Source organism: Cnephaeus nilssonii, assembly GCF_951640355.1.
Source record: "Cnephaeus nilssonii genome assembly, chromosome: 2".
In the NCBI taxonomy this organism is placed as follows: Eukaryota; Metazoa; Chordata; class Mammalia; order Chiroptera; family Vespertilionidae; genus Cnephaeus; species Cnephaeus nilssonii.
Window position 1 is genome coordinate 98,939,551 of NC_137073.1, and position 25,523 is coordinate 98,965,073.

Consider the following 25,523-nt stretch of genomic DNA (forward strand, 5'->3'; position numbering starts at 1 on the left):
TTCTTGCAGAGTGGATCTGGGACCATTTCCCTGAATATAAAATCTTCCACTTCATGACTGGCAATCATTCCTCAAGAGGTCTATTCTAAGGATATAATTATACAAGTCTGAAATGATGTATGTATGTGGATATTGATTTCAACCTTGTTTGTGACAGTGGAATCTTGGAAAAGACCTAAATGCTTATCCATAAGGGCTGGTGAATGGTTATATAAATGATGTCACCTCAGTACAGGGAGCACTATGAAGCCAATGACATTTATGGACTTGGAAAGTTTTTCACAACCTATTGTTGAGTAATGCCGGTGTGTGTTTCTTGGCATTTAGAAGGGGTTCAGGAATCTGGAGAAGGCGCTGTGTGTAAATTAATAAAGAGTCCAGAGATGAAACATAATTTTGGAAGGCATTTTGGGGGGCCAGAGGAGTTTTAGCTAAAGAAACAAAGTTCTCTTGTCTCTCTTGACCCCTTGCTTTTTATTAACACAAATTGTCCTAAGGCAAGGTAGATATACATATCAAAGGCCAAGGTTTGCTATACAGTAGGCATCGTTAAATTGGGGGAAACTGCCTATGGCTGTTCAGGTGTTTGGCCAGTAGGAGGCAATAACATGTAGATTGAAATGCCCTCAGCTGTCTGGCAGCAAGCAATCATTTTTGCATCCTTTTCAGGTTTGGGGAAATGCCCTCAGCCATTCCAGATGATTCAGCCCTGCTGACATGCTGGAATTAGCTTCCAGCAGTTGAGGACAAAAAACAGGTTACAGAACACATGTATGCTCCAATTCCACTTAGTAGTTGACTAGAGAGATAGATCCATAGCTATATATCCAAAACATATCTATGAATATAGAGAGATAGAAAAACATTTGCTTAAATACTGACATTGATAATTAAAATCTGAGTAATACCTGCAAACATGAAACTGTTGGGGAGTAATGGAAGATATGTACCATGAGCTCTTAAGGTCACAGAGTTTCAGAGAAGGGAGCCAGTCAGTATAGCAAGGGAGATTACAGAGGGTCTGATGCAGTGGGAAGCATTTGAGTTGATTTATTTACTAGAGGTCGGGTTTGAATGGATGGAGAGGCAGGAACAGCATTCCAGGTAGGCATAAAGCATTCAGTGTTTGTGTTAAGCAGTGAGGCAGGTGCCAAGAATCACATGTAAGTTATGGTCTTGAGACTCAAGGAGCTTATAGCCCAGTGGAGAATAAAAACACATAAATTATGATCCAGTATGGAAAATGCATCTATAAAGATGTGCCCAGAGCACTGTGAGAACACTGGCAATGGTATCTACTTAAGCCTTGAATGTGTGAACAGGGGTAGAGAGCAAAGGGCTGCCTGGAGGAGGTTTCTAGAAGAGGTGAGTGTGAGTAGAAACTCAGAGGATGAGTTAGCTATGTGGAGAGTAAATAATTCTAGAAATAAACATGAACGATGATCTCAGACTTGACCATTACACTGATACAAAAGGCCATGTCCAGCTCATTAACAGATAATGCATCAACCCTTCACAGCGACAGTGTGGGCTTCTCAGGCCTGCCCACCTTGGTCATTTAGCCTGTTGCTCTGTAGCATCACATATCATGTTGGGTGAATTGATTTCTGGATTTGGGGAGGCGAGAAACAATTTCTCCTCACCTTTAGTGTCTCTAGCTTCATGATTGGCTTCCGGGGCCTGGGAAATCCAAACTCCCCGACTCTGTACCAGTTCTGAGCAGTACAGCCTTCTTCTCTTGGTAGACTGCAGCCAGAATCGGTCCTTACAGCTCCCTGCTATCCTTGAAGCAGACACACGACCCTTCTAAAGTCTAAGAATCATATAATTTATTTCTAATAATGTACTGTTTCATTGAGGAAAGACTCCTAGAGAATGAAGTGCATACATCTGTAGTTTATGGTTTGATGAATTTTTATGTGTATCCACACTTGTATAACTACTATTCAGATCAATCCCCAACAGGCTCACGTATGCTCCCTATAGATTAACCAATCAAAACCTGTCCTGTGGTGGCTGTGACCTACTCTAAACACAGTCCCCTCAAACGTGATGTCTACTAGGAGGGCAAATGAAAGAGAGCTTTTTGGGAAGTCCCCTTCTTTGAGAAAATGAATCTGAGAACTCTTGAGACACTTCCAGTATTCTTACTCTGGCAGTTAACTCAGCACCTTAGTGTCTCTGTCTGTCAACCTCTTTTTCTGTCTTTTTAAGATTTTTAGCACAGAATAAGCTAATAAGCTAGAATTTTCACTTTTCCCTTGATAACTCCTCCTCCTACAAAGTACTACACTGGAAGGTAAGAGTTGTGGCTCTGACAGCCTGTATTTCTGCTTCTGCTCTAGCTGGCCTGCTTTCAAATTGTGGTACAGCAGGAAGCAGAAATGAGATTATTGATTATCCTCCCATTATTGTGCCAGAATTTTTAAAAAAACTTGCAAAACAACCTATTCCAGTTTTCTGCTTCTTTCAGCTTTGATCAGAACTTCAAATTAGTTTCAGTTTTCATTGTTGGAGCCACAGGTAAGTTAGCTGTCATATATGTACTCTAAGCCCCCGAGGTCATAGAGCTGGTGGAGTGAGCCAACACGTACTGGTCCTGAGTCCAGGGGTCTTTTCACTCTTCTCCAAGTGAACCAGAGAGAAGTCTGTAATTTTGAGTGGAGGGTTTTCTCCCTCAGCATGAATATTCTTTTAAAAACGATTTCAACCATCAGAGCTAAAGGAGGAAAAAGGAGAATGCTTTTAGCAAATTAAAGGCTTTGTATGCCTGGCCGGCATGGCTCAGTGGTTTTGCTTCAATCTATGAACCAAAAGGTCATGGTTCGATTCCCAGTCAGGGCACATGCCCTGGTTTCGGGCTTGATCCCCAGTGTGGGGCATGCAGGAGGAAGCCAATCAATGATTCTCTCTCATCATTAATGTTTCTATCTCTCTCTCCCTTTCTCTCTGAAATCAATAAAAATATTTTTTAAAGGCTTTGCTTAATGGTACCTTGTTTTGCTTATTTATGATATCAACTTTCATGAGTTAGAATATTTGGTATGATATAAAGAAAACCCCTGGGAGAGTTTACTGGGACTCTGCCTGCCTCTTTAAACATTTTTTTTTTTTTAAGATTTTGAATTGATTTTTAGGGAGAGAGGAAGAAAGAGGAAGAGAGAGACAAACATTGATGTGACAGCGAAATATCTATTATCTGCCTCCTGCACCCCCCTGCCCCCACCTGGAGATTAAGCATGTACCCTGAAGTGGTGCACAGGACAATGCCCAACCAACTGAGCCACACCAGCCATAGCAAGCCCCTTTAATTTAATAAAATAGAAGCAAATTGGGTCTTGGCCTTTAGACAGGGAGATTATCAAGATCACCTGCTCTTGATTGAGGAAGTTGACTTTATGTACCGTACCAATTCTTTTATTTACAAAATCAAGCAGTTTCCATCGTTCTTGAAAATTATCATGAGCTTTGCATTCCAATGTCCACTGAATACAACTGCATGATACATCCCATTTATGAACATTTTTTTGAGGGGGTGGTATTATTGAACTTGACATAAGGAATTTGAATTGCTTCCACAGAAAACCCTTTTAAAGATCCAGTGCATAAAAAAGGTAAAAGTTTATCTAATTATTTCCCTTGGGCAAATATGAACAAAACTTATCTAGAAATGGAAGGAAATTGACCGTTAGGGCACCCATCTGAGGGTCATGTATTGCATGGATATTGAAATATGGAGATAGCAATTCTATGAAAAGTAGCACTAGTGACATTCACTAGGATGAAAAACACCTTTATGCAGTTGATTGGATAAAAGCATGCACTAGAATGAGACCAAAGAACATGGTTTACATTTTTTCCAAAATATATTTCTTTTTTTCTGTTTTGGTGTTTCATTTTTTAGGTTCCATATATAAGTGAAATCACATGGTATTTGTCTTTCTCTGACTTATTTCATTTAGCCTAATACCCTCTAGGTCTATCTATATTGTTACAAATAGTAACATTAAATTTTTTTTTATGGCTGAATAAATAGTCCATTGTATATATGTACCATATCTATTCGTCTATCAATGGACACTTAGGTTGCTTCCATATCTTGGCTATTGTAAATAATGCTGCACTTAACGTAGGGATGCAAATGTCTTTTTGAATTAGTGTTTTGAGTTTCTTCAGAAGTGGAATTGGCAGTGTGTGTGGGGGAGTGGGGAGCTTCTTGTCTCTTGTTATAGCCTTTGTTTTAAAGTCTATTATGTCTGATATAAGTATTTCTACGCAAGCTTTTCTTTTCCTTTAATTTGCATGGAATACCATTTTTCATCGCTTTACTTTCATCTCTGTGTGACTTTCAATCTGAAATGGGTCTCTTGTAGGCAGTACAGTATATGCGTGGGTCTTGTTTTTTTTAATCCATTCAACCACCCTATGTTTTTTGATTAGAGAATTTAATCCATTTGTATTTAAAGTAATTATTGATAGATATGTAGTTATTGCCATTTTATTATTAACATTTTTGTTCTTTTTTTTCCCCTTTCTTCTTAAAGAAGTCCTTTTAACTTTTTATAATACTGGTTTCATGGTGATGAACTCCTTCAGCTTTTTCTTATCTGGGACAAATTACACTTCTACCAGTATCAGCAAACTGATCTTTTCATCACATGAATCATTTTATAGAGAGTAACTTTGTTTGGTCTTGTATTCTAAAATCACCTTTTCTTTCATAAAGAATTGTATTAGTCAGCTTTGGCTGCTATAATAAAATAATACAGACTGGGTTGTTTAAGCAACAAAAATTTATGTCTCACAGTTCTGGAGTCTGGGAAGTGCAAGATCAAGGTGCTGGCAGATCGATTCTTGGTGTGGCTCTCTTTCTGGCTTGTAGTGCTGCCTTCTTTCTGTGCCCTCATATCAAGAACTCTTTTCTTATCAGATCATCAGATTAGCTCCCCCTTTATGACCTCGTTTAACATTAATTAACTTTTACAAATTGTGTTTCCAGATACAGTGACATTTGGGATTAGGGCTTGAACATAAGGATTTTGTAGGGGACACAATTCATTCCATAGCAAAAGCTTACTTCTGGACTTCAGTAGATAACTACAAAACAAAAGCATTTTAGGTGTCCATTTTATTTAAATTCTAGGAAGGACACTGAGATTTATTTACAAATTCTGTCCAGGTGTCTCGGTAAAGAATGGGCCCTTTCCCATTGCCTTGGCATGATGGAAAAGTCCAGAAAAGCTCATGTTGCCCCCAAATTTGTGGGCCTTTCCAATGAAATTTACTTATTTGCCTTTAAACATTACTCCAGGCGGTCTGTAGATTATTTAAGAGCTGTTGATAACATTAACATCAATGAATGGATCAGATTCTTCTAGAGAACAGTGGGAAGAGGCCATGGTCCGGGTCAGGAAAGGGAGTTTAAGGTTGGGTGAGGGGGAGCTGTCTAGGAATGGAGGCCTGCCCTTAGAAGTCTGGTGGCAGACAGCTAGCACCAGGACACAAAGGAAGACAAGAAAAAATGAAAGAGATGTGGGATCTGGAATTTGAAAGTATAGAAGAAACAACAACAAAATATAACTGCCTCTTATTTATTCTAGGCCTACAAAATGTTTGCAAATAAAAGTCATCTATTTGTTTAGTTTTATAGCTAGTGATCTTTGACATTTTGATAAACTTATTATTTTAGAATAGTTTTACATTTACAGGAGAGTTGCAAAGATAGTACAGAGAGTTTTTGTACCTCACACCCAGTTTTTCTTATATCATTACTATGGTGATCTTGTCACAACGGAGAAAGAAATATTGGCAATTATTATTGATTAAGCTTCACACTTTACTAAACATTTACTAATTTCCCACTAATATCCTTTTGCTGTTTGAGGATCTCTCTAGGATACTGTATTACATTTAGTCGTGTCTCCTTAGGTGTGACAGTTTCCAGATTTGAGGAGTATTGGTCTTTTAGAATGTTCCTCAATTTGGGTTTGCTGGTGTTTTTCTCTGAAGTAGACTGGAATGGTTTTTTGGGAGGAAGACCTATAGAGGTGAAGTGCCATTCTCATCACATCATATTAAGGGTACATGCTAACCACATGACTTATCACTGTTGATGTTGACCTCAATCACCTGGTTTGAGGTAGTGTTTGTCAGGTTTCTCCACTGTAAGGTTACTTCCTCCCTCTGCCTTCCTCCATAATCTACTCTCTGAAAACAAGTCAGTAAGTGCAACCCCAAAGATGGAAGATCTTTGACTTTATTAAATAAATGTATTTAGCTCCTTTCTACTAACCTTCAATGTCTAAGTGAATCCTGATTCTAATCCTTATTCTAACTCGAATGGGAAGATTCTGTAGTGATTGTGCTACAAGCTGCATGTACTATGTCTTTTTCTCACTTTCTCACTTATGTCAGCTGTCACTCTTAATTTTGCTTTTTTAATGTGGTGGGCAGGTGACATTTAAAAATCAAGATTAAGGTTGAAAAATTTAGTTATCAACCCCCATGTTTCCATTTAATTTAAATGTTTGCTTAATAGCCTAAAAATTCAGGTAATGAACTGAAAATTATTTTTAATCACAGTGTTTGGCAGTGCTAAGTGATTTACTTATTCTGGCACCATGAATTCCTCACTTTGTTATGAAATTAAAATATAATTTCATTGCAGGTGGAGCCATGTGACTCATATCTGAGCATTCCTCTGTGTGCTGGATAAATAGATTGCAATGTGTTGCTTTGATTAAGAATCAGAACCCACACTTTAGCTAAATGTGAAAACCCCCAAATCAATCAAACTGGTTGATGGAAAAACAAGAGGTAGGATATGGGATAAAGAGGATGAGAAGGTCAGTGAGCACATGTTTAATAGTGGTAGATAATGAAGGAAAGAGAGAATAGGAGTGTATAGGGCGATGCGGTTAGCAAGTGTTCTGTTATGGAGAGGGCAGTGGAGACCTGCTGGTTATTATACATCAAGATGAATAACACACTGGGAAGAGTTGGTTCTAGGCATCACAGAGCAATTTGATAAACCCCATTTTAAAGGGCATTTAGTCATCTTAATGAATATTTAGAGAGTACTTAAGAACATATCCTCAATTTTATTTACTAAACTCATTTTACAGTGTTCATTCTGATTTTCTCTGAGAAATAATAATGAACATTTCCTTGTTTTTCCATGTTATAAAGTGCTTTCACATGCATTAGCCCCCAAATCCCTTGAGAAAAACCTTTGATGTTAATTTTATCTTTAGTCCATTTTACAGATGGGTACATGGAGACTGAGGCAGGTTATTCTGGATCGCTTGTTCTGAAATAAAGAACCAGGCATTTCTGTTTGTTTTGATTAAAGTCAGTTAGGTTCTGTTAACATGGAGTGAGCAGCCTTCACGGCTAGGGACCCTGGACCAGAGGGAGTCCTGTATGTGGGTCTCCAGGCTGCAGCTCTTATACCCAAACCCACTGCAATCCATTTAAATCAGACTCCTTCTGAAGTCCTGCCAGTATGTTGTTACTTGTGTGTCTAAGCTAGGTTTCTTTTTTGGGGGACTCACCCAAACTCAGGCCTGAGGATATGACTGCAGCTCCTGCTTCACGCCCATATTCCCCTAGACCAGTGATTTTCAACCGATGCCACAAGAGTGAAATATATCAGTCAGAAAAAGCTAAGAACCATATGATTTCACTCATATGTAGGATATAAAACTGAAACTTTTGGACACAAACAGAAGTGTGGTGGTTGCCAGAGGGTAGGGGGTTGGGGGTAGCGGGGGTTTAATATATGGTGACAAGAAGATTTGACTTTGGGTGGCAAGCACACAGTGCAATATACAGATCTTGTAAATAGAAATCCACACCTGAAACCTATATGATCATATTAACCAATGTCACCCCAATAAATTTAATTTAAACATTTTAAAAACATGTGATACCTGACTATTTAGTCAGGGGCACTGACCTCTCTTCCCTTCAATTGTCAAATTTAAAAATGATAACAGCCAACACAACAATAGCTGTCCAGTGTGAATGAATCAAAATTATACCTATTTTTTGTCAAATCAGCAAAAAATACATTTTTTTTGATGTGCCACAGAATTTTAGTAGTTTATGTGTGCCATGAGATGAAAAAGGTTGAAAATTGATGTCCTAGACCTAGACAAAATTCTCTCAAATACCTGCCTCCCCTTCTTTGCAACTGGTCTTGTTCTGTTTTGCAATTGGTCTCTTTGGCTTAGCAAAAAGACTGAATTAAGAGTTGAGGGGAAAAAAAATGCCTATGTCCCTTGGGCTTGCTTTTGCTTAGAACAGTTCTCTTCCATGGGCACTTTCTTATTGGATAGTGTATCAGATTAGCTGCTTGAGAGATCACCGGAACTTTAAAGACGAAGGGTGAGGCGGGTTCATTTTGGAGGGAGAGAATATCCACATTCAGTGGCATGGCGAGCCAGCTCTGGGGAGACAGGAGGAGGAACAGGCCAGCCAGGGTGTATTGGTGCCCCTGGGTGGGCGGCCATTAATGCTGGAGTTCTTGTCCCAGCATTACGAAGGGGTTAGATGATTAAGAAGGAGTCCAAAGACGAAAGATAGTTTTGAAAGGCATTGGGGGTCAGAGGAGCTTCAGCTACAGGAGCTAAAGGCTTCCCCTTGACTCAGGATCTCATGCTATTTATTAACACAATTTGTCCTAAGGCAAGGTGGAGATAATACACTTCAAAGGGTAGGGTTTCAAAGGGTAGGGTTTACAGAAGCATTGTAAGATTGGGGAATAGCCTACAGCTGTTCAGGTGTTTGGCCAACAAAAGGCAATAACATGCAGATTAAGATGCCCTGAGCTGTCTGGCAGTAAACAATCCTATTCAGGTTTGGGGGAGATGCTTTTTAGCTGTTCCAACAGGTAAACTACACTTGTGGCTCAGCCCTTGTTGAGCCCCCCAAGCTTCATCAACCTTTTGATGAAACTCTTGTAATTATGACATGCTGAAACTGGCTTCCGGCAAGGGTGGACCAGGGCAGCCCAGACTGCCTTGGCCCAGGGGACCAGACATAGAGTGTTAAAGGGAGAGGGAGAGGATGTCTGGGGAACAGGAGCAGAGGGCAGGTCAAGACAAGTCCCCCCATCAGCTGCCCTCGCCCACCCCACTTTACCTCCCTGGCTCCACCATCTTCATGGTGCTCTCTTCCCCTCCACCTCCCTACGCTATCTTAATGCAGACCAGTAGTTTTATTGCTAGCTTTACCCAGTGGCCAGGTAAGTTTCTATTGAATGAGTACAAAAAACGTTTTACATAAATGTTAAAGGCACGCTTTAAAATTAAATACCCATTGCATTTTGAAGTTATTTATTATATGTTCTTATGAGCTAATATCTTTTTAAAGTATGACTGGCCACAAACCTTAGAACAGAGAACACGAGAATTCTCGTGATCCGTCCTCAATGTGTTGAGTGTCAGGAATAGAGACAGAACAAAGTGATCAGCTAGATAGCATTCAATGGAAGGAAGAGCCAAGGACAGGTAAAGAAACTAAGGAACAGAGAGAGGAGAAGGGAGGAGAGATGGACACAGGGTGTTTTGCCCCTTTTAACATCTGATATAGTTTGCTTTTATACTTCCAAGGTAAAATGCACGAAGTGTCAAGAGGGCTTTTCCCTTGAGTGGAGCTAACAGAGGAGAGGAGGTCGATGGAAGCAGTCACGGTGACTTGGGATTGCTGGATTGCACACAGACTGCTCCATTGAAACGCTGGCAACCAGGACTGGGTCACTGGATTGCACACAGGCTGTGCTCCATTGAAACGCTGGCAACCAGGACTGTAGACAGGTTGAGTCCTCAGGGCACAACCGGCTGCCTTGTAGTCCTCTAGGATAGACTTCGTTGTCCGGTTGCTTTATGAGCCATCTACTTGGATTAAGACTCTGTCAGGCTCAGATGAGGGATTTTGACATCCGTCTCAATGGCCCTGGAATGGAATTACTTTTAATGTTATTTTAACAAGGAAAGTGGGCTTGAGTGGAGAAGACGATGACATAGGTACCAGGTTACTCAGAAAACCATACTAGGACTGTAAGTTCTTGGACACTTTTGCCTCTTAAAGATCTCTTCTTAGAAATGGCTTGCCTTTGTAAAGTAGAGTATGATTTAATATTTTACACCCATTTTAATTACTTGTTAACTATTTTAGTTTTAGAATCCGCTACACCAACTCCTCCAGTGAGGCTTTTAGTCATGTTGGCTTTGATGAAGATAGGATCTGCTGTTTTTCCTTTTAGAAATGATCACAAGGCCGCCTTCTCAATTTTTGGCAGTGAGTCATGTGGAAATCATAGGGGGGGGGGGGGCTGTGTTTTGCCTTTTAAAATATTTGTGTTAAAGTGATTTGCCAGAAACAGGGGGAAGTTCCCTGAAAATCAAGCACCATCCTAATTGCTGAAGGCCTCGAGGGGTCCTTGTGCCATGTGGTCATGAACTTGACGCACCTGGAGAATGGAATGTACTTTGTGCAGCGTAGATGTGTTGGAGCCACTCTTTCTGCACAAGGTCAGAATATATTGTTCTCATGTTTCTGGGCTCTTGAGTTTCAATTCACATTTTGAAAGAGAATGGAAAATAGATTTTATTGGCTTTAAAAAATGTCAATTTTCTTCAAAAATATTAAAGTGAATGTGCTGGGCACATAATGGTGTCCCAGGCTGCTTAGCTGCCAGTGAATGTGTTTCTCTCACATCTTTGTTTGAAGACTTTCCAGGGTCTTCCTGCTCTTATTTTGCCCGTAGCAAATGATGGGTATTTATAGATCACCAGTTTCCAGATGGCCTTCATGTCCTTGTGGATGCTGTGGGATCCTCAGGGAAGAGCCACATTTTTCTTTTTATTTTACTCAGTGCCCGAGATTTGGGGAGTGTTTACTACCAATAAAAAGGGCTCACGCTGCTAAATTATTCCTGCTTTTAGATTTAGGACCAGAAAGTGAACTAGATGAGGAAGGCTTATCTCTGCTAGGATATCTCTAACACCCAGGACAGTGTCTGGCACCCGCTGGTGACTAGGCACACCAGAAGAATTTGTCTGCATCTGATGTGTTGTACATCAGCTAGTAGGTAGAGCAAAGTGCTTCATACTCGGTCAAGGCGTCCTGTCCAGAGGGTCGAAAGAACTCTGGGAGGGAGATTTTAGATGGTTCTTCTTCTGTTGGTTTGGCATCTAGGTGATTCCTCCAACTTCCAGAATAAACCAAGAGTCCTGCAGCCTTGGCTCTGCGCACACTTATAATATGAAGAATTATAGTGACTTATATTCTAACTTGAACTGTCCTTGCACACCTGTTATGAGCCCCATTATAGTTGCAGACTTTGGCTAGCACATACTTACTTTGAGATTTCTGAAATAAGAAAAAAAAGTGGAATTTGTCTGCCATTTCTTTGTGTGTGGGTGTGCTGTCTTTGCCCCATGTTGGTGTGGATATTATGCTGGTTTCCTAGAAAGGATTCACTCATTTTCGGGGGCATTTTTTTTTTAGTAGACATGGAGACCACCTGGCCATTGCCAGCTATGTAATAATTACTTTTCATTTATTTCGAGATTTAAATCTTTTCAACAGTGTTTTCTCTTTTGGCTACATGATCTCATTTCTAAAGAGATATTATTCTTTATAATGTTTTCCTTTGAACCCCTCTTCTTAAATTGTGGATCCAAAAACTATATAGATGATATTCATAAAACACTATCCATGGCCAGTAGGGTGGGGAGGAATCATTCTCATATTTTGTCAATTTAGGTTTCAAAAATGAACTTGATTTTCTACACAGCTTTCTAATTCATGTTAAATTTCTGGTCCACTACCTCCTAGATCTATTTCAGACACACCTGCCTTCGTTCTCTACATTACACTGTTCTCTACAGTGCACTGTGTAATTAGCTTAACCTCTGTTAATGACCCAGCAGGGGTCCCTGTTGAATCTCATTTTGTTTATTTCTGATCACCCCTGCCTTTAACAATGTCGTTGCAGATTCATGAAGTCTCCTGGTTTGCTTAAAAACCCAGAACTATTAAGTTTATATACTGTGCTGATATGTAGTCACTGATGAAAAGATTATAAAATGTACTGAGCCAGGACATGATCACTAAATTCTCCCAATGCTATATTGAATAGTTAAAAAAGCAAATTTATTGATTATAGTTATAAAATTAATGTATGCTTTAGTGTAGGGAATTTGAAAGCTCTGTGTGTGTGTGTGTGTATGCCAGAGATGTTTGTATAGATATAGATATTACTTAGCATGATTTTGTGTTTCCTTCTAGTCTTAAATAAAACACACACATACAATTTTGTTAAATTGTAGTCATGGTTTATATACCTAAAATTTAGAACCAAGTTTATCTTTTTGTATTGTTCTTATTTCATTTTTGTAAATACTCATTACCTATGGTTTTTGTAATAGTTACATAGTTCTTAATTAAAGCCTATACCAGAATATATATTCCTAATTTTTGAAATTCTTGTCACATCAAATTTTGTTCATATTTATAACTATTTCATTATGTTTAGGTCCAATTAGAGTTAATAGATGAAAGAGAATGAACATTTTTGATGGTGTCTTTTTGGTTTGTTTTTAAAAGTATTTTATTATGAAATACTTGTATAAAACATGAGTCTGAGCATTTTTCATACTCAAGATACAATATGAGGTAAGTTATGAGAATGGCTGTGCCACTTCACACTGTCACCAGGAGCGTGTTGAATGGTTGCCTTCTCATGCTAACCTCAGCATTTATTAAATTTTGCTGTTTATTTTATCAACAGAGTTGAGTAGATTGTGATATTTACTAGCCATTTGCATTTTTATGTGAATTGTCTAAAGAGATATATTTTTGTTTAATCAATTGGCTTTTGGAGTACTCAATTCTTGCTTATTTCCTTTAAGGGTATTTTAAGTATTTTAACATTTTTCATACCTTTGTAAATATGCATGTGTGTGTCTATACATGTTACAATTTTCTGTTTCTATTTAAGTAAATTAGTTAGCTAGTGCTGTGTAACAAAACCCTCAAACTCAGTGGCTTGCAACAATAATCCTTTGTTATTATTGTGTGTTAATCTTTGGGTAGTCTACGCGATCTTCTGGTCTTGGCTGGATTCTCTAATGTGTTTAGCTATAGGGTAGAGAAATGCTTCTCTGGATCTTAGCCGAGATCTCTCACATTTTGGGCATTGGCAGGCTGGCTGAACTCTGGCCTGGACTAGGATAACTGGGCTCTCCTTCCTTCTCCAGGCTAGTTTGGCTTTTGGCTTATTCAAATGGCAGGGTTCCAAGAAAGGGTTGGAACTGATACACAGCAATTTATAACATTTCTATTGGCAAAGGCAAGTCACAGAATCAGATCAGGTTGGCATAAGTTAGAACTGAGTAGGTATTTAGGGGGAAAACAGGACATGTATTCCAATTGCTAAGCAGAAAGTAAATTAATCTCACTTTTTGAGCTGTCCTTTGTGAAATGGCAATGTTCCCAGAATATTTAAGCTGGAAAGGATCTGAGGGATCATGTAGTTCGACTGGAGGAAATTGAACCCCAGAGAGGCTAGACTGACTCATTCATGATTCCAGAGTGGGTCATTGAAAGAAAGGATTCATACCCAGATCCCCTCAATCTGCTGCCTTTTTAGTCTCCATTCCCCGCCCCCCCCCCCCCGCCCAGTTCTTCATACTGCTTTGCTGACGTTTTGTTTTATTTTAGTCTGTATTTCCCCCCAGTTTTTCATATTGTTTGCTAACATTTTGTTTTATTTTTTAAAAAATATTTTTATTGATTTCAGAGAGGAAGGGAGAGGGAGAGATAGAAACATCAAATGGTAATAGAGAATCATTGATTGGCTGTCTTCTGCACGGCCCCTACTAGGGATTAAACCCACAACCCAGGCACGTGCCCTGACTGGGGAATTGAACCCTGACCTCGAATTGAACCCTGACCTCCTGGTTCATAGGTTGATGCTCAACCACTGAGCAACGCCAGTTGGGCTACATTTTGTTTTAGATTACATTTTTTTTCTTCCCTTTCTACTATCAGGTCCATTTTTTCCATACTTGTGCTAAAATAATTACACATTTGTATGTTTATTATATTTCAAAATTGGAAATAATAAATAGCAAACTGAAATTTACTGTTTTCTTCTTCCTTTTCTTTATAGAAGGTGATTCTAATGAGATTACATTACTGCATAGTGAACCAGCTACATTACTTTGTAGTGTTTCTTTTAGGATGATTGTTTGCTTTCTTCCTGACAAATTAATCAGGAGTTATTGGCATTAAGATTAGACTTCTGAGCTTTTTAAAATGAATAACTTTCGACTCTGGTAGCACTTGCCTTAATATTCCGTGTGGATTCATGTTAATTTACTCCTCCCTTCTACCTACTTCTTCAGGCTATCCTCTGTTAAGTGGAATAGTCGTTACTGCTGGCTTTAACATGTATATTTAAAAGCCTGTGTAAATATTCAAAATTGTTTTATCTATTTAAAATGAGGGATCCATTAGATCATATTTGCCTGGTAAATTAACATGAGCCTTCAGGCATATGGACTAAAATAAATTGTGGCAGATAGGAAAGGATTTAGGGAGTGAATTTCATTGAGAACATACAATGTGCCTGCAATATAAACACATCTGAGATGCACTGTCAGCCATGGTTCCATCTCTGGCCATGACACTAGGTTGATTTGTTGTGATGATGGCTGTTTTCTTTCCCAATAATTACACTATGAGTTAGAAGTATATCTTAAGCATTCCTGACTTCCTTAATATGGATTGTTAGCTGAGCAGAGGACCACATTTCTAAAATAGAATCAGGATGTAATTATTGAATTTATTCAAATACTATTTTACCTGTATTTACATAATGCAGTTAGACAAAATCTTAGGGCACACTAATTATCTCTCATTTTTTTTCTGTAGTGAAATATTTTGTCTCTATTAATTTCCTAGGAAATATATCTTGAAATACAAAAATGAGAAGACATAGAAATTTTATCCATTTGTATTTCATAGCAGACATTTGACTATATACTCTTTATTTTTTCATTTTGATTTATTTTTCTTTTGGCCCTCATCTCACTGGTAGGCTTTGATCACTCTGGTAACAACATATCCCCAGTTCTGTGTAAAGTAAGTTGGGAAGGTGACATAAAATGACCTCAAACAAAAGACTCATGTAACTCATTGAAATGAGTGTCAACTGGAAATTACTATTTCTCTTTAGAAACTCCTGAAAACAAACTTGAGAAGGCTGTTACAATAATTTTCTCATTTCTCCAGTTAACTTTTATAGTCTTTTTTGGAATTGGTGAAACACAGTAGTAGAAACTAAGTATTCCTGAGCCAGCAGGTTGTTTGAAAAATAATTTACTTACTTAAAGCATCATGGGACTAGAAAATAACTCTAAAATATTTTAAATATCTTTATTTGGACATCTTTATATTAAGTAAAATCAACTTTGGCATAGCTACTTCATTATAAAGCACTTAACTTAAAAAATAAGGAATTTCTTTCCCCATTGTGTACTATGACTTTGCAAACTATAGGCTAGAAAAAGCTTTCCTGAGCAATGCCCAGAAAGTGTAACCAAAGAAATCCTGACAATAGTGCAAAAGTGATAGAAAACATTCCCAGCTATTCTACAATTTTAGGTAATTTGTAAATGTCTTTGGATGGTTGGATGGTTGGATGTTTACTGTTACATTTGTAAGACATCTTCCTCTTCAGAAATAAAAAAGTGTTGTGTGTTCAAGCAGCAGAGTAGCAGTGCATGTCAATTACATGCCTATTGCATGGACTGTGGTGAACAGTTTGTAAGTTCTGGTTGCCACATAAAGGGTTGAATGATGTGTTAGAATCAGGGACATTGGGCAGTAAACTCATTTTCTAATCAATCCTTGCCAGTCAAGGGTTAATGGCACGTCTTTGTGTCAAAATATAAACACTGAAAAGGGAGATCTTAAGTACAAACCAAGTGACAATTTTGGAAATGGAAAGAACTGGGCACAAAAGGGCAGAGCAAGTGAATAAGGTTTAAATATTCATCAGGAATCGATGTTTTATGAATTACTTGTATGAACAGATGACCAAGCTTGCTCACATTTTTTAAATCTGATTTTTAAAATATCTGATCAGTTTTCTTATGGACTTTGAAATACGTATTTGAAGTGATGTTTTCACATACACACTTTGGTATATGACTTAAACTCTTAAAATTCATCCCAAGGAGATTACTTATTTCTTTGGTTAGGGAGCAGTTTTCCACATCACCTTCTCTAAGAAAGATGATCTCCCCAGACCACTCCAGCTTAAGGTTACATAGGTGGTGACATCAAGCACTGTCTGTTCAGAGCTGTAATGTGGGAAAGGAGACACATTAGGGTGTAGAAGAATATAGCCACTGCCAAGTTCATGGTCTGGAAGGGAGGGAGCACAGGGAGCAGATGCCGCCACTTCACTTCCCTCCCTCTCTCCCTCTGACCTTCTGCAGGCCCCTCCCACTGCCCTCATCCAATCAGAAGCCAGAGGGCAGGGGAGCTAATGCAATGATTTTATAAAGAACAGGGCAAGACAAACAGAAATGAGATTTGGAGGATCAAATGAAGAGTATTTGGCACCCAGCCTGTCACTCCCTCTGCCCTCCCCCATGTCGTACTAGCATGGGTCCTAGGAGCTGCGTCAGTGTAGGAATCTGCAAAGCCAATGCCTTGCCACACTCAGGACAGTTCCTCTTCTCTGTGGAACAATGACACATTGTAATTGTGGCACTTGAGTCCTTGTCCAGAAGGTTGTCTAATCCTGTAAATAAACTTCTGCTGTGTTGACCCAGGCACTTCACCAGACTGCCCAGGCATACCTTGTATTAGTCAAAGGAGGCTGTGCTCTGGGCACAAACCCCAAAGTCTCAGTGCTTTAACCCAGCAGAGAGTACCGCTAACGCATGTTGTGGTCCAAAATGGATCAAGTGCCTTCCTTCATGGGAGATAGACCATCTGTAACATAAGGTCTTCAGGTACCAGAGTAGGAGATAGGATCACATAAAAGGGCCTTATGGCCTGGGCTGGTGTGGCTGACATCTGGTCACTCACATCCTTTTGGTCAGTTGGTCACATGGCTCCAACCAAATGCAAAGAAAGGCAGGGTGTTTGAAGCGTATAAAAGTCTCTGTTCTGAGCCTGAAAGCCATCAATGAACATGACTTAGAGTGAGCTGGATTCCTTAACACATGTGAATTGAAAACTTGTCCCCCATGTTTGTACATGCCCATTAATTTCCCATTTTCGTACGAATTTCCATCAGGCCTGGTGAAACTTGAATGTTTAACCAGTTACTCTAGATATGCTACTTTATCTAATTATTGAATTATCGGAGACTTTAATTATCCCGACCATTCATTATTTATAAGAACCATGGGAGATAGCAGGCTTTGGTGATGAGATGCTGACAGTGGGTGGCAGTGGAGGCCCTGCCCATCCCAATGGGCTAGGACGAGAGCAGGACTGCGGCAGGGTGGTGGAGCAGGTAAAATAAATATTTATCAAAAATCTTAAACTTGAAAAGATGGCGACCGGCAGGAAGGTAGGGAGAGAGAGAGTGTGAGTGAGGAACCCATAGAGGAGAGTGTAGATGTGTGTGGTGTGTGTGTGTGTGTGTATGAGATAGGGTCAGTTAGATTCTGCAGGTCTTCCAAGGGGCTCCCGAACAGGGCAGCCCTAGACGGCAGAGCCCCGCGCACAAAGCGGACACTTCTCGGCGGCTGGTGCGGACGCAGAGACCACGCCATCTTGGGAAACAGAGCTGCCCGAGACTCGGATCCTGGCTTCTGACACAAACCAGGACCCTGCAGCCACTGGGGACAGAGAACTGCTATCACAGCTTCAGACAAACAAACAAGAACCCAGACTTCCCGGCAGATTTCCGTGAGTCAAAGAGCCTATCCCCCTCCTCGCAGGCGCTGATAGCACCATAGTAACTGATAGACCCGCCCCTCCCCCAAGCTGCTGAGCGCCCACAGGCGTGCGGAAAGCGCCATAGTAACTGATAGACGCGCCCCTCGCCCAAGCTGCTCACAGGCGCTCGCACAGACAGCGCCATAGTAACTGATAGACCCGCCCCTGGCCCAAGCTGCCGAGCTTTGCGCAGGGACACGCTCCCTCTTAGGGAATTTGGCGCGCGCTCGTGCATGGGACAGAAGCAGCTCCCCGTCGGGGAAATCTGTCAGTGCGCACAGAGGGCTCCCCTTCGGGGAATTTGGGGGAATTTGGCTCGCGGGGCACAGCTCCCCCTTCGGAGATTCTTAAAAGCGTGCACAGAGGGGCTTCCCTTTGGGGAATTTGGCGCGCAGGACGGACTCCGCCCCCCTTCTGGGACTTTGGGAGAGTGCACTGAGCCGGCTCACCTTCAGGTTTTTAAGAATGTGCGCTCTAGCCGGTTTGGCTCAGTAGAGAGAGCACACACAGGATGCAGCCCCACTTCAGGGAATTTGGCACGCCGGACACAGCTGCCTGGGATCCCTGACTCACAGCGCATTCACACTAAGAGCCAGCGACCCCAATTGTTGGTGCGTGCACACACAGGGACCCTGATTCTCAACGAGAAACCGCACAAGGCAACAGAGACTTTGACACTCGAGTCTTGGTGCAGACACAGGGAAACTCTGACTCCTGGCACATGCTAAGGATCTCATTCTCGGCACATACCAACAGTGTGGTGCAGACAGGGCCCCTGATTCTAAATGTGCACACGAGACCACACGGAACACTGGGGACACTGATCCTGGGCAAGTTTGGTTCCCACCAACCAAAGACAGTCACACATCCTAGTGTCAGAGCACTTCAGTGAAACTAGGGTGGAGCGAAGTCCCCACAGCACACGGCCCAGGTCCACGCAAACAGAAGCTTGAGCTTTCTGGTAATAGCCAGAATGGGGAAACGAAATAACTCACAGAGGAAAGAAAATGTGGAGTCACCAAGAAAGGAAATTAGTGAAAATGAAGCTTGCAACATGACCGAAAAGGAGTTCAGAGTAATGGTCATGGAATTTATACATCGGATGGATGAGAAAATCAACAACTTATGCAAGAATCAGGAAGAAATGAAAAGTGATATAGCTACAATCAAAAACACCATGGAAAGTTTCAACAGTAGATTACAAGAAGCAGAGGACCGAATTAGTGAGTTAGAAGATCAGGTACAGAAACAAGCTCAAGCTGAACAGCAATTGGAGAAAAAAATTAAAAAGCAGGAGGAAAGCCTAAGGGAGCTTCGGGACAACATGAAACGAAGTAACATGCGTATAATAGGGCTGCCAGAAGGACAAGAAGAGCAGCAGGGATTAGAAAATCTATTTGAAGAAATAATGACAGAAAACTTCCCGGATATGGGAAAGATAAAAGTTACGCAAGTAAAGAGAGTCCCAAGCAGGATCAACCCCAAAAGACCCACACCAAGACATGTCATAATTTCAATGGCAAATATAAATGATAAAGAGAGAATCCTAAAGGCGGCAAGAGAGAGACAGAGAGTTACCTACAAAGGAACACCCATCAGATTGTCAAATGATTACTCACCAGAAACACAACAAGCTAGAAGTGAATGGAAGGAGGTATACAAAGTGTTGCAAAGCAAAGGACTGAATCCAAGAATACTATATCCAGCAAGACTATCAATCAAAATTGAAGGGGAAATCAGGAGCTTTGCAGACAAAAAAAGCCTCAGGGAGTTTATCACCACCAAACCAGCAATGCAAGAATTGCTAAAGGGAATACTGTAAAAAGAAGAAATAAACAGGTAAGAAGGAATACAGACACAAAAATAGATATGACTGCAAACAAATACCTTTCAGTAATAACTTTAAATGTAAACGGACTAAATGCTCCAATCAAAAGACATCGAGTAGCTGAATGGATAAAAAAACACGACCCATATATATGCTGTCTACAAGAGACCCACCTCAGAACAAGAGACTCACACAGATTGAAAGTGAAGGGATGGAAAAATATCTTTCAGGCAAATGGAAATGAAAAAAAAGCTGGGGTAGCAATACTTATATCTGACAAAATAGACCTCAAAGTAAATGCCATAACAAGAGATAAGGAAGGCCACTTCATAATACTAAAGGGAGAAATCCAACAAGAAGAAATAATTCTGGTAAACATATACGCTCCCAATATAGGAGCACCCAAATACATAAAAAAACTCCTGGAGGATATCAAGGGAGAGATTAATAGCAACACAATCATAGTAGGAGACTTTAATACCCCACTATCACCACTGGACAAATCCTCTAAACAAAAAATCAACAAAGAAACAGCAATCCTAAATGACTCACTAGACCAGATGGAATTAATTGACATCTTCAGAACATTTCACCCCAAAGCCACAGAATATACATTCTTCTCAAGTGCACATGGGTCATTTTCAAAGATAGACCATATGCTGGGTCACAGGCAAAGTCTCTTCAAATTCAAGAAGATAGAAATTATATCAAGCATCTTCTCAGATCACAGTGGCATAAAACTGGAAATCAACTACAATAAAAACAATCCAAAGAAATCAAACACATGGAGACTAAACAGCATGCTATTAAACAAGGACTGGGTCACCAGAGAGATCAAGGAAGAAATAAAAAACATCATGGCAACAAATGACAATGAAAACACAACAATCCAAAATCTATGGGACACAGCAAAAGCAGTCTTGAGAGGGAAGTTCATAGCTCTACAGGCCTATTGCAAAAAACAAGAAACAATGGTAATAAATTACTTAACCCTACAACTCAAAGAGCTAGAAAAAGAGCAGCAAGAAAAGCCCAGTGTAACCAGAAGGAAGGAAATAACAAAGATCAGAGCGGAGATAAATGACATAGAGACCAAAGAAACAATACATAAGATCAACAAAACCAAGAGCTGGTTCTTTGAAAGGATAAACAAGATTGATGGACCTCTAGCCAGGCTCACCAAGAAGCAAAGAGAGAGGACCCAAATAAACAAAATCAGAAATGAAAGAGGTGAAATAACAACAGACCCCGCTGAGATACAAAGGATTGTTACAAAATACTACGAACAACTCTATTCCAACAAACTGGACAATCTGGAGGAAATGGACATATTCCTAGAAAAATATAACCTTCCAAAAATCAATCAAGAAGAATCTAAACAGCTCAATAGGCCAATAACTATGGACGAAATTGAAGCAGTCATCAAAAAGCTTCCAGCAAACAAAAGCCCGGGGCCTGATGGCTTCACAGGAGAGTTTTACCAAACATTCAAGGAAGAACTAAAACCTATCCTCCTCAGACTATTCCAAAAAATTCAAGTGGAAGGAACACTTCCAAGCTCCTTCTATGAAGCCAGCATCACCCTAATACCAAAACCAGATAAAGACAACACAATGAAAGAGAATTACAGACCAATATCCCTCATGAACATAGATGCCAAAATCCTCAACAAAATTCTAGCAAATCGGCTCCAGCAGTACATCAGAAAGATCATACACCATGACCAAGTAGGATTTATCCCAGGAATGCAAGGATGGTACAATATCCGCAAATCAATAAACGTGATACATCACATAAACAAATTGAAAGATAAAAATCACATAGTCATATCAATTGATGCAGAAAAAGCATTTGACAAAATCCAACACCCTTTCTTGATAAAAGCTCTCAACAAGGTGGGAATAGATGGCTCATACCTCAACATAATAAAAGCTATATATGATAAACCCACAGCAAACATCATACTCAATGGACAAAAACTAAAGACATTTCCCCTAAGAACAGGAACAAGACAGGGATGCCCACTCTCACCACTCCTGTTTGACATAGTACTGGAAGTATTAGCCATTGCAATTAGACAAGAAGAAGAAATAAAAGGCATCCAGATTGGAAAAGAACAAGTAAAGCTGTCTTTATTTGCAGACGACATGATATTGTACATAAAAAATCCGAAAGACTCCGTCAAAAAACTCATAGACTTAATAAATGAATTCGGCAATGTAGCAGGATACAAAATTAACGCCAAGAAATCTATGGCCTTTCTATACACCAATAGTGAACTTACAGACAGAGAGACTAAAAAGGCAATCCCATTTACCATCGCACCAAAAAAATTAAGATACCTAGGAATAAACTTAACTAAGGAGGTAAAAGACCTATACACGGAAAACTACAGGACACTGAAAAAAGAGATAGAGGAAGACGTAAACAGATGGAAGAACATACCATGTTCATGGATTGGTAGAATCAACATCATTAAAATGTCCATACTACCCAAAGCAATCTATAGATTCAATGCACTCCCCATTAAAATACCAACGGCATATTTCACAGACCTTGAAAGAACTCTCCAAAAATTCATCTGGAATAAAAAAAGACCCCGAATAGCCACAGCAATCCTGAGAAAGAAGAATAAAGTAGGAGGGATCTCAATACCAGATTTCAAGCTGTATTACAAAGCCACTGTTCTCAAAACAGCCTGGTACTGGCACAAGAACAGACATATAGATCAATGGAACAGAATAGAGAATCCAGATATTGACCCAAACCACTATGCTCAACTAATATTTGACAAAGGAGGCATGAACATACAATGGAATAAAGACAGTCTCTTCAATAAATGGTGTTGGGAAAATTGGACAGATACATGCAAAAAAATGAAGCTTGATCACCAACTTACGCCATACACAAAAATAAACTCAAAATGGATACAGGACTTAAACATAAGACGGGAAACCATAAAAATACTAGAGCAATCCACAGGCAGCAAAATGTCAGACATATGCCAAAAGAAATTCTTCACTGACACTGCCCCTAGGGCAATGGAAGCTAAAGAGAAAATTAACAAATGGGACTACATCAAAATAAAAAGCTTTTTCACAGCAAAAGAAACCATCAACAAAACAACAAGAAGGCCCACTGCATGGGAGAACATATTTGCAAATGGCATCACTGATAAAGGTTTAATCTCCAACATCTACAGGCAGCTTATACAACTTAATAAAAGGAAGATAAATGATCCAATAAAAAAATGGGCAACAGACCTAAATAGAATCTTTTCAAAAGAAGACAGAAGGAAGGCCAAGAGACACATGAAAACATGCTCAACGTCACTAATTATCCGAGAGATGCAAATCAAAACAACAATGCGGTACCATCTCACACCTGTCAGAATGGCTATCATCAACAAATCAACAAACGACAAGTGTTGGCGAGGATGCGGAGAAAAAGGAACCCTCGTGCACTGCTGGTGGGATTGCAGACTGGTGCAGCCACTGTGGAGAACAGTATGGAGTTTCCTCAAAAAACTGAAAATGGAACTCCCATTTGACCCAGTAATCCCACTCCTGGGAATATATCCGAAGAAACTAGAAACACCAATTAGAAAGGATATATGCACCCCTATGTTCATAGCAGCGCAATTCACCATAGCTAAGATTTGGAAACAGCCTAGGTGCCCGTCAGCAGATGACTGGATCAGAAAACTGTGATACATCTACACAATGGAATACTATGCTGCCATAAAAAAGAAGGAATTCTCATCATTTGCAGCAACCTGGGAGGAATTGGAGAACATTATGTTAAGTGAAATAAGTCAGTCAATGAAAGAAAAATACCACATGATCTCACTCATTTATGGATAATAAAGAACATTATAAACTTGAACAAAAAGATAGATACAGAGACAGTAAAGCATCAAACAGACTGTCAAATTACAAGGGGAAGGTTAGGGAGAGGTGGGGGAGATAAGAGATCAATCAAAGGACTTGTATGCATGCATATAAGCATAACCAATGGATGCAAAACTCTGGGGGGTGGGGGCATATATGGGAGTGGGGTGTGGGAAGGGCAATGGTAAGATATGTATACATATAATACCTTAATAAAAAAATTGAAAGAAAAAAAAAAAAAAAGAACCATGGGAGATGCTTTTTATTTTTGTTGTTGACTGAGTTGAGATTATGTAAGTAGATAGATTTATGTTGTTACTAAATATTCAAAAATATTCCTTCAACTTTTAATGCTTTGATCAAGTTATTAATCTGACTCTTTATAAAATGTTCATGCCTATTAAAAGTAGATGCCTGGCAAAGCAGGACTTTTGAAGATGCCATATCTTAAGTTTAGAAGAATGAATTATATTATGGTGAACAGTTAAAATGGTAAATTGATTTAATGTCAGTACTTACTAGAATCTTAATTCTACAATTAGATTCATAACTCTACATGTCCCATTACATGAGACATTTTGAAATACTTGAAACCAAATATTTAATACCAAAGACAGAGGTTCAAAGGAAGAATATATAAGTTAGCTTTTCTTGCCTTAGGAAACATAAGACCACTATAGAATGCTAATTATAATATTCTTATAAGCACTTAGCTCTTATTCATAAAATGTCTATACAGGTCATTAAAAAGTAGCTATTGTAACAATAACGATAACAATATCAAATAGGGACTTTGTAATTAAGAACTTAAGTTTCATTCCTTCTGCAAAGTATTATAATTTGAAATAAAGTGCAAAGTAATTCATGCATTAAAAATTAGTCTGCCAATATTTTCTTGTAAATGATTTCATTTTTAATTAGCAGCATTTACATGATACATTCTCGGTATCTGACTTTATGGAAACGGTGAGCACTGTGCAAAAAAGAAAATTATTTATCTTAATTCTTTTTAGTTTTTAAAATTTATTTTCCAGTATAGTTGGCATTCAATGTTATCTTAGTTTCAGGTATACAACATAGTGATTTGACATTTATTATACCTTACTATATGATCACAACAATATATCTAGTATCCATCTGTCACCATACAAAGTTATTACAACATTATTGGCTATTTTCCCAGTGCTGTACATTATATTCTTGTGATTTACATATTTTACAACTGGAAGTTTGTATCTTTTATTCCCCTTCATTGTTTTCATCTATCCTCCCAGCCCTGGTTTATCTTAATTTTTTTATTTTTCTTTGTCAAGTGAACCCTGTGGGCCCCTTCCACCTACCACCCCAACTTACCCAAGGTTCACATTACAATGATGAATCCTTTATTCCTTAATTAACGATTTCTCCATGACTGCACCAGGTTGCAATGCTTAATAACTGCTGGAATGATATTACTTAAGAAACTCAAACTAACAATAACAGTTAATGGACTTATCTGAATCCTTTACATTGAACACTTACTCTGATTGCTTTCTAAGGATTTGCAAGCAATAATTTATGTTCACAAGTCAGAATGAGGAAATTCTCATCACATTGACTTAGTATATACAGATTTCAGGGCCAACGCATCTTTGCTGTGCCTCATTATAGAGAAAAATACAAGTGTGGGTTACCTGCTGTTTATCAACTAACCCTGAAAGTGATTAGTATTAAATTTCCCCTGACTTATTTGTGTAGCTTTCCCCCCCTTATAGAGCAACTGTGGTAATATTGCCCCATATTCTGGGTTTCCTGACATGGGTCCCTTTGATACTGTCATGAAGAAGCTT

At 39.3% G+C, this 25,523-nt stretch overlaps 1 protein-coding gene across 1 annotated transcript in view; it reads left to right on the plus strand.

Annotated features, from left to right (window-relative positions):
* Positions 1 to 25,523, plus strand: part of MARCHF11 (membrane associated ring-CH-type finger 11) — a gene marked incomplete at both ends in the record, with an annotated part of 95,145 nt that overhangs the window by 27,323 nt on the left and 42,299 nt on the right. The window lies entirely within an intron of this gene.